This window comes from Nomascus leucogenys, chromosome 18 (genome assembly GCF_006542625.1).
Source record: "Nomascus leucogenys isolate Asia chromosome 18, Asia_NLE_v1, whole genome shotgun sequence".
Lineage (NCBI taxonomy): Eukaryota > Metazoa > Chordata > Mammalia > Primates > Hylobatidae > Nomascus > Nomascus leucogenys.
This window is the reverse complement of record NC_044398.1, coordinates 83,315,172-83,320,228: the sequence shown is the minus strand read 5'-3', so window position 1 is coordinate 83,320,228 and position 5,057 is coordinate 83,315,172. Positions and strand designations below refer to the sequence as shown.

At 42.6% G+C, this 5,057-nt stretch overlaps 2 pseudogenes; both read right to left on the bottom strand.

Annotated features, from left to right (window-relative positions):
- Window positions 1-394: 394 nt before the first annotated feature.
- Window positions 395-2,159, bottom strand: LOC100588166 (annotated as a pseudogene).
- Window positions 2,160-2,461: 302 nt separating this feature from the next.
- LOC115831224 lies at window positions 2,462-3,057 on the bottom strand (annotated as a pseudogene).
- Window positions 3,058-5,057: the final 2,000 nt, after the last annotated feature.

The following is a 5,057-nucleotide window of genomic DNA, read 5'->3' as shown; positions in this document are numbered from 1 at the left end:
CGCCTGGCCCAGTTCTCTTAACATAAACACTTTAATGTCAATTAATGCTTGAACTCAATGTTTTAAGTCAACTTAAACTCAAGTCAATGCTGAATTGACTCTAATGTCTATTAATCCTTGATGGTTTGCTATACTCATTGCATTTGGAACTATTATCTCAAAAATGAATTCTCTGATATTCTGCAAGGAGTGACCTCAGATTGAAGACCGTGCCACGCATATGACATTTGTAAGATTTCTGTCCGCTATGGATTCTCTGATATCTAATGTGGTGTGAACGTGAAGTAAAAGCTTTGTCACAATCATCACATTTGTAAGGTTTCTCTCCTGTATGAGATCATCAATGAACTGCAAGGCATGAACGATGTCTGAAAAATTTGCCACATTTATTACACTAGTAAGACCTCTCTTCATTATGGATTCTCCAGTGTTTTGCAATGGTTGTAGCATTACTGAAGAGTTTGTGACAATCATTAGTAAAGTTTCCCTGTACCATGGATTGCTTGATGGTGAGTAAGTGTTGACTGCCCACTAAAGGCTTTGTCACACTTATTACACTTGTACAGTTCCTCTCCAGTGTGAATTCCAGTATGTTGTGCCAGGTGTGAATCACACCCAAAATTTTTGTCACAAACCTTACATTTCTATGGTTTCTCTCCAGTATGAACTCTCCTGTGTATTTCGAGGGGTGATTTGAAATTGAAAACTTTGTCACATTCTTCACATTTGTAAGGTTTCTCTCCAGTATGAAGTCTATGATGACATGCAAGGTTTGATTGTTGCCAAAAATCTTGCCACATTCATTACATTTGTAAGATTTATCTCCAGTATGAAGTCTATGATGACATTCAAGGTTTAATTTTCTATTAAAAACCTTGCCACATTCATTACATTTGTAAGCTAGCTCTCCAGTATGAAGTCTACGATGACATGCAAGGTTTGATTTGTGATTAATCAATGATTTCATTATTCCTCTATCCAAACTTTACCATAAGTATTCCTTTTTTGAGACAGTATCTTGCTCCGTCACCCATACTGGAGTGCAGTGGCATGATCGCAGCTCACTGCAGCCTCGACCTCCCAGGCTCAAGCCATCCTCCCACTGCAGACTCCACAATGGCTGGCCCTGCAGGCATGTGCCACCATGCCCAGCTAATTTTGTGATTAAAAACCTTGCCACATTCATTACACTTGTAACGTTTCTCTCCAGTATGAATGGCCTTATGCATTACAAGACATGAATTTTGAACGAAGGTCTTGTCATACTCATTACACTTGTAAGGTTCCTCTCCAGTGTGAATTACAGTATGTTGTGCCAGGTGTGAATCACATCCAATAAGCCTTGTCACAAATCTTACATTTGTGTGGTTTCTCTCCAGTATGAATTCTCCTATGTCTTCCAAGATGTGACTTGCGAATGAAAACTTTGTCACATTCTTCACATTTGTAAGGTTTCTCTCCAGTATGAAGTCTATGATGATGTGCAAGGTTTGATTGTTGATTAAAAACCTTGCCACATTCATAACACTTGTAAGCTTTCTCTCCAGTATGAATTGCCATGTGAACTAAGAGGGCTGAATTGTGACCGAAGGTCTTGCCACACTCATTACACTTGTAAGGTTTCTCACCAGTGTGACATCTATGGCATGCAAGGTATCGCTTCTGATTAAAGACCTTGCCACATACATCATATTTATATCGTTTCTCTCCTAAATGGATTTTCTGATGTTTTTTTAAGAGTGAGCTACAATTGGTTGAGCGCAGTGGCTCACACCTGTAATCCCAACACTTTGGGAGGCCAAGGCAGGCGGATCACGAGGTCAGGAGGTCGAGACCATCCTGGCTAACACGGTGAAACCCTGTCTCTACTAAAAATGCAAAAAATTAGCTGGGCATGGTGGTGGGGTGCCTGTAGTCCCAGCTACTTGGGAGGCTGAGGCAGGAGAATGGCATGAACCCAGGAGGCAGAGCTTGCAGTGAGCCAAGATTGCACCACTGCATTCCAGCCTGGGCGACAGAGTGAGACTCTGTCTAAAAAAAAAAAAAGAGTGAGCTACAATTAAAGGCTTTGCCACTCTCATTATATTGGAAAGATTTTTCTCTCATGTGTACTTCTCGTTTTTGTGTGAGTAATGAAGAATGGAGGGAATTATTCCCATACTTATTAGAAATACGGGTTTGGGGCCTACAAGAAATTATTTGGGATGCTGAAACTGAGAAAGCATCATTGACAGACTTCCCAACTTGATTACCAATTTCCCTTTCAGGCTGAAATGTGTGCAGTTCAGTCAGATGGGAATGAAAGCTTGATCCAAGCTGATCTTCAATAGGCTTGTTTCCAGCATGCCTTTGATCATATCAGTCTGTACTACCCGTCAACTTTTTGATTTCTGTCATGGGTGTTTCATGGCCATTTCTTTCATCTGCTTGCCACTGAAACACAAAGTCATGAATTTCTTTCTCAATTTCCTGGAAGCAAAAATCTCCAGTGTGATGACTTGCATGTCTTTGCAATGCGCCTGTGTGGAACACTTCTGTATTGCCTTACCCTGTTGGTGACAACTTCTTCATCATGCATTTGGAAGAGACATCCGGGGAGATCAGGTTCCTATAATTCTCCAACATCACATCTCTGTATAAAGTCCTCTGAGCACCGGGCGCGGTGGCTCACGCTTGTAATCCCAGCACTTTGGGAGGCCGAGGTGGGCGGATCATGAGGTCAGGAGATTGAGACCATGGTGAAACCCCATCTCTACTAAAAATACAAAAAAATTAGCCGGGCGTGGTGGTGGGCGCCTGTAGTCCCAGCTACTCGGAGAGGCTGAGGCAGGAGAATGCCATGAACCTGGGAGGCGGAGCTTGCAGTGAGCCGAGATTGCGCCACTGCACTCCAGCCTGGGCGACAGAGCGAGACTCCGTCTCAAAAAAAAAAAAAAAAAAAAAAAGTCCTCTGAGCAGGGTTCTGGCATTTCCACTCCTCCTGAGAGAATTCTATGGCCACATCCCTGAATGTCAATAGACCCTGAGGAAGAGCCATTCCTGACCCCTTTGCTTTCCTCTTCCCCTTCCGGGTTTCTTCCTCGCATGCCAGGAGTCTTTAGAAGTCAATCCACCATGGTCTGATCTTCACTCCATGGGATCCACTTCCTGGTGCAATTTAACTTTAATCTTTACATGCTTTATATTTTTAACAAAGAAAGTGAGGATTTTTTTTTTTTTTTTTTTGAGATGGAGTCTCACTCTGTCACCCAGGCTGGAGTGCAGTGGTGCGATCTCTACTCACTGCAACCTCTACCTCTCAGGTTCAAGTGATTCTTGTGCCTCGGCCTCTCGAGTAGCTGAGGCTACAGGCCTGTGCCATCATGCCCAGCTAAATTTTGCATTTTTAGTACAGAGATGGGGTTTCGCCATGTTGGCCAGGCTGGTCTTGAACTCCTGACCTCAAGTGACCTGCCCACCTTGGCCTCCCAAAGTGCTGGGATTACAGGTGTGAGCCATGGCACCTGGCCTGAAAGTGAGGAATTTAGAATAAGCTCTGACTCCTGTAGGACCATAGTACCTTAAATCCTAAAGATGAAAACTCAAAGAGTAGAAATAATAATAATAAATTATGCTGATTCTTGTGATTTGGGTTTTTGTGTGTCAGTTGTTTGGGCAGTTAACCCATCATCTTCAAGAAAACTGATAGCAAATGTCCATATAATGTTGAAGGTCTAAACCCTGAAACAAAAAACAAACAGCAACGACAATGAACCTGGCATCAAGAAAGATGCTGGGCTCAGTGAGATGGCTCATGTCTGTAATCCCAGCCCTTTGGGAGACCAAGACAGGAGGATTGCTTGAGCCCAGGAGTTTGAGATCAGCCTGTGCTACATGGCAAAATCCCAAATCTAAAAAAAAAAAAATATATTAGCCTGATGTGGTAGCATGCACCTGTAGTCCCAGCTACTGGGGAGGCTGAGGTGGGAGGATCACGTGAGCCCAGGAGGTCAAGGCTGCAGTGAGCCATGATTGCACCACTGCACTCTAGCCTGGGAGACAGAGCTAGACCCTGTCAAGAAAGAAGAGAAGAGAAGAAGAAGAGAAGAGAAGAGAAGAGAAGAGAAGAGAAGAGAAGAGGAAAAAGGAAGGGAGGGAGAAAGGGAGGGAGGGAGGAAGGAAAGGAAAGAAGGAAGGAAGGAAGGAAAAAGGAAGGAGGAAAGGAGGAAGGGAAGGAAAGAAAGAAAAGGAGGATGAGGGGAAGAAGGAAGAAGGAGAAAAAGAAGCCACAACTCTGAAGGCCTTCTAACATTATAACTGAAGGGACCCTTTGTGAACCAGAGAAGTAGGCAAAGACAAAACAGAATATACAGAAAGGAAAGAAAACAAACAAGAGAAAAAGACAGTTAAGAAAAATAGCTCCTGATTATATGCTACATGCTAAACAAATGTTCCTAACATCATCTTTGGAAAACGATCTGACTTCGAGCCAGCCACAAAGTGCCATTGTTGGTTAGTAAGAATGTCATCCATTAGCTCAGCTGGGAGGATGAGGTACTAAAGCTTTGATAGCTACAGATGGAGTTTATATATTACCAACATACCAACAATGCTGTCAAGCAAACAAAGGGTGATTAGACTGGAAAACATCAACAAATGGCTTAAATACATTATCTCATCTTCCACGTGTTTCTACCAAAGAAGGAAGACAATTGCTATAGAACCAATAATAACAACCAATCTGGGATGTCACAAGTCTATCTTTCAAAGCTTGGAAAAGTTTTGTTCCTTCATATAGAAGCATGCTCTAGCTTCTTTAGCAAAAGCTACACTCTATTTCATCTAATTCCTCCAGAATTTGTATGCACAGCAAAGCAACTTGGGTACTGTGGTTCAGGAAGATGCCATCACATTTTGTTTATGAATTCTCAAGCCTCACAACGTTAGGAATGACAGTCGGAGAGGTAGTTTCCACGAGTTAGAGCTTCCAGTGCGCAAACCATTTCAGTGGATGCAAGTGCGGTGTTTATCTGCCTTTTCTCATAAAGTCATACAAATGTAAATTTCATGGTTTCCTG